Consider the following 5,451-nt stretch of genomic DNA (forward strand, 5'->3'; position numbering starts at 1 on the left):
CAGTGGGATCCGGACATTCTGCTGCCATGATGGCATAGAGTTCATGGCCCACTCCTAGCTCAAGGGTTCTTTCCTGCATTACCCCACACCCAGCACAATTCCTAGGACACAGTAAGCATGACATCAGCAATAATAGTGGCAATAGCTTAGCTTTAAAAGTTGACTACAGGAGTTCCCATCATGGCGCAGTGGTTAACGAATCCGACTGGGAACCATGAGGTTGCGGGTTCGGTCCCTGGCCTTGCTCAGTGGGTTAATGATCCGGCGTTGCCATGAGCTGTGGTGTAGGTTGCAGACATGGCTCGGATCCCACGTTGCTGTGGCTCTGGCATAGGCTGGTGGCTACAGCTCCGATTGGACCCCTAGCCTGGGAACCTCCATATGCCGCGGGAGCGGCCCAAAGAAATAGCAAAGACAAAAAAAAAAAAAAAAAGTTCACTACATTTATTGAGCAGTTATTATGTTGCAAATACTATGCTGAACGCTTTATATTCACAAACGTCGCTTAGAGTGTCCTTAACATTTTTTTTTTTTCCTTTTGCCGTTTGTCTTTTAAGGGCCACACCCGCAGCATACGGAGGTTCGTTCCCAGGCTAGGGGTCGAATTGGAGCTGTAGCCCCACTGTAGGATCCACGCTGCGTCTGCGACCTACACCGCAGCTCACGGCAAGGCCAAATCCTTAACCCACTGAGCAAGGCCAGGGATCGAACCTGTGTCCTCATGGATACTAGTCAGATTTGTTAACCACCGAGCCACAATGGGAACTCCAAACATTTTTCTTTATATATATATATATATATATATATATATTTTTTTTTTTTTTTGGTCTTTTTGCCATTTCTTGGGCCGCTCCCGTGGCATATGGAAGTTCCCAGGCTAGAGGTTGAATCGGAGCTGCAGCTGCCAGCCTACGCCAGAGCCACAGCAACGTGGGATCCGAGCCGAGTCTGCAACCTACACCACAGCTCACGGCAACGCCGGAACCCTGACCCACTGAGCAAGGGCAGGGATCGAACCCTCAACCTCATGGTTCCCAGTCGGATTCGTTAACCACTGTGCCACGACGGGAACTCCCATTTTTCTTTTTATAAAAACAACTTTTTAAAATTTTTTGATATCCAGAAAATTTTTTAATTAAAGCTTTCAAAAGTATATTTATTGATTATATCTAGTATTTCTATATACATATTTGGGGAGAGGGAGGACTTCTTATATTTGTTTAGTTATCTTGTCCAGAAATTTAATTTTTTTATTTTTTGAAGTTTTATTGAGGTACAGTTGATTTCCAAGGTTGTGATAATTAATTTCTGCTGTACAACAAAGTGATTCAGTTATACACATACACACACCCATTCTCTTTCAGATTCTTTCCTAAAAACAAGTCTTTTTTTTTTTTTTTTTTTGGTTGGTTTTAGGCCACAGCTGCAGCATATGGAGGTTCCCAGGCTAGGGGGCAAATCGGACCTGCAGTTGCTGGCCTACACCACAGCCACAGCAACACCAGATCTAAGTCACATCCATGACCCATGCTGCAGCTTGCAGCAGTGCTGGATCTTTCCCACTGAGCGAGGCCAGGGATCGAACCCGCAACCTCATGGTTCCTAGTCGGATTCGTTAACCACTGAGCCACGATAGGAACTCCCAAAACAAGTTTTTATTGATGTTTAATTTACTCACCATAAAATATGCCCACTTTCAGCGTACGATTTAAGGGCTTTTAATAGATTTACCAAATCATGCAACCATCAACCCATCCAGTTTTAGAATAGTTCCGTCACCTCAATAAAATTGATCACCTCAATAAGATCCCTGGCATCCAGCTCTGGTCCCCCTCTGTCCCCATTCCCAGTCCTAGGCAACCGTCCATCTCTCTCTGTGTATAGATCTGCCTTTTCTGGACATTCCCTATAAATAGAACCATACCGTAGATGGTATTTTGTAAATAGAACCATACAGTAGGTGGTGTTTTGCGTCTGGCTTTTTTCACCCAGTGTAATTTTTTTGAGATTTGTCCATGCTGTGGCATGTATCAGCCATTTCATTCCTTTTTAACGTTGAATAGTATCCTCTTGTAGTATTGATTGACATTTGGGTTATTTCCCATTTTTGGCTGCTATAAATAAAGAGTCTGTCACATTTATGTGTGAGCCTGCGTGTGAACGTATGCTTTCATTTCTCTTGGCTAGATAATTAGCAGTGGAATTTCTGTGCCTTAGAGTAAATGTATGGTTATCTTTTTAAGAAACTGCCAAACCATTTTCCAAAGTGGTTGTAACTAGAGTTCCCTGGTGGCTCAGTAGGTTAAGGATCCAGCAAGGTAACTGCTATGGGGTAGGTTCAATCCCTGGCCTGGGAACTTGCTCAGGCACGGCCAAAACAAAAACAAAAACAGAAACAAAACACCCCACAAAGTAGCGATACCATTTTGCATTCCGATTATGCTTTTCTCCACATCCTTGCCAACATTTGCTACCATTTTTCTGAGTGTAGCGGGTATGAAGTGGTATCTCATTGGGATTTTATTTACTTATTTCTTGTCTTTTTAGAGCCACATCCATAGGATATGGAAATTCCCAGGCTAGGGGTCGAATTCAGCTACAGCTGCGGGCCTACGCCGCAACCACAGCAACGCCACATCTGAGCCATGCCTGTGACCTACACCACAACGCACGGTAACGCTGGATCCCTAACCCACTGAGCAAGGCCAGGGATCGAACCTGTGTCCTCATGGACACCAGTTGGGTTCATTACCGCTGAGCGGGAACTCCTTGTCTTTTCATTTTGGCAGGGTCTTCTGAAGCATGAGAATTTTTCCTTTTGATAAAGTCTAGTTTATCCACTTTTTTTTCTTATAGGAACTGTGCTCTTGGTACTCTGACATTTGCAGTTACACAGTTCTGTCCTGCCTCCAAAATTTATCCAGAACCCAGCCCTTCCCTCCTCCTCCACTGCTACCACCCTGGTCCAAACCACCCTCTTCAATAACCTGATCAGGATAATTCTTCCCGCTTTTGCCAGGCCCCCTGCAGTCTGCTCAACGCAGTAGACAGAGTGATTCTTTAATACTAGAAGCCATCTCCTCTTAAACCATCAAATGAGTTCCCGACTCAGTCTGCAGAGAAGCCAAGTTCTCATAAAGGCCTCCAGTCTTCCCCCCACCCCGGCCTCGTAGAGCTCCTCCCCTGCTCACTGCTCCAATTCCCTACTCCCCCTCGTCTGCATGGTTTGCGCCCTCACCTCCTTCAGGGCGTTGCTGACATGTCACCTCCTCAGTGAAGCCTTCCGGGACCACCACTACGTGCTTTATTTATTTTTCTATTGTTTCTCTCTCCCCATTAGCATATTTGCTCCATGGGAGTTCCCGCTGTGGTGCAGCAGAAACAGATCCAGCTAGTAACCATGAGGTTGCGGGTTTGGTTCCTGGCCTTGCTCAGTGGGTCCAGGATCAGGTGTTGCCGTGAGCGGTGGTGTAGGCCGGCGGCTGTAGCTCCAATTGGACCCCTATCCTGGAAGCTCTATATGCCGTGGGTGTGGCCCTAAAAACCAAAAAAAAAAAAGAAAAAAAGAAAAAAGAGAAAGAGTATCTGCCCCATGGGGGCAGGGATCTGTGTTTTGATCACCAAGACTCTCAGCACTTAGGGAGCCCCGGCTCTTTGCACATGCTTACTGAATGTTTGTTGAGTGAACAAACGACAGTTCTGGATTTTACCCTCAGAATGAACTTTTGAAGAAGGTATTATTACTGGCCCATTTTACAGCTGAGGAAACTGGGATGGATGCAGGGAGGTTAAATAACCTGAAAAGAATAGTCAGCCTGAGGGTATTTGTTCTTTGTTTGTTTGGTTTTTTTTTTTTTTTTTTTTGTCTTTTTGCCATTTCTTTGGGCCGCTCCCTCGGCATATGGATGTTCCCAGGCTAGGGGTCGAATCGGAGCTGTAGCCACCAGCCTACACCAGAGCCACAGCAACGCAGGATCCGAGCCGCGTCTGCAACCTACACCACAGCTCGCGGCAACGCGGGATCGTTAACCCACTGAGCAAGGGCAGGGACCGAACCCGCAACCTCATGGTTCCCAGTCGGATTCGTTAACCACTGCGCCACGATGGGAACTCCCTGAGGGTATTTGTTGAACAAATGAATGAATGATCAACAGGAAGGACTATGTTTGTGTATTAATGATGCCTTTGCCCTTTACCCCTGGATCAGTCACATCCCAATTCTTGCCTATGCATACTGGCTGCGGAAGGTAAACATTTTTCTCTGGAGCTTTGGGAGGCTCTGGGCAAAGGGCTGACACTAGTTGCTCGGGAAAGAAGCCATGATCTGTAAGCACCAGAAATATGTGGACACAGCCTCACCCGCTCAGCTTGGATCACTGGCGGGGCTTCTGCAGCCAGGTCAGTCCATGTAAATAGGGAATTCTGGGAGTTCCCGTTGTCGCTCCGCAGAAGCGAACCTGACTAGTATCTATGAGGACGCAGGTTCCACCCCTGGCCTCGCTCAGTGGGTTAAGGATCAGGTATTGCTGTGAGCTGTGGTGTAGGTTGCAGACACAGCTCAGATCCTGTGTTGCTGTGGCTGTGGTGTAGGCTGGTGGCTGCAGCTCCAATTCAACCCCTAGCCTGGGAACCTCCATGTGCTGCAAATGTAGCCCTAAAAAAGAAAAAGCAGGGAGTTCCCGTCATGGCACAGTGGTTAACGAATCTGACTAGGAACCATGAGGTTGCGGGTTCGGTCCCTGCCCTTGCTCAGTGGGTCAACGATCCGGCGTTGCCGTGAGCTGTGGTGTAGGTTGCAGACGCGGCTCGGATCCTGCGTTGCCGTGGCTCTGGCGTAGGCTGGTGGCTACAGCTCCGATTCGACCCCTAGCCTGGGAACCTCCATATGCTGTGGGAGCGGCCCAAGAAATGGCAAAAAGACAAAAAAAAAAAAAAAAAAAGCAAAAAGAATAAAAATGAAGATTCTAAGGAGTTCTTTTGCGGTGCAGCAGGTTAAGGGTCTGACGTTGTCACTACAGCGGCTCAGGTCCCTTCTGTGGCAGGGGTTTAGTCCCTGGCCTGGAAATTTCCACATGCCATGGGCATGGCCAAAAAGGGGGGGGGGGTTAAATAAGCACCTATTTTGCACCAACGCTGGACACAAAGACGAGGGCTCTCACCCTCTCCCTGGACAACTGCGGGCCCCTCAAGCCCAGCAACTCAAACTCTCGCTTGTCCCCTAGGCCTGCTCCTTGCCTGGTGGTCCCCATCTCACAAAGGCACGAGGTTTACCAGGTGTCCAGAGTCTGGGTGGAGGGTTCTCTCTTGCAGCCCACGTCCAATCCTATTAACCTACTTCCAAAACTCTCTCCTGAAACCTACTCTTCTCACCTCCCCGGCACTGCCCGGACCCCACAACCACTGCCACGTCCAGCCTCTCAACAGCAGCCCGGGTGACCCTTCTAAAACGCC

The sequence above is a fragment of the Sus scrofa genome, chromosome 6 (genome assembly GCF_000003025.6).
Source record: "Sus scrofa isolate TJ Tabasco breed Duroc chromosome 6, Sscrofa11.1, whole genome shotgun sequence".
In the NCBI taxonomy this organism is placed as follows: Eukaryota; Metazoa; Chordata; class Mammalia; order Artiodactyla; family Suidae; genus Sus; species Sus scrofa.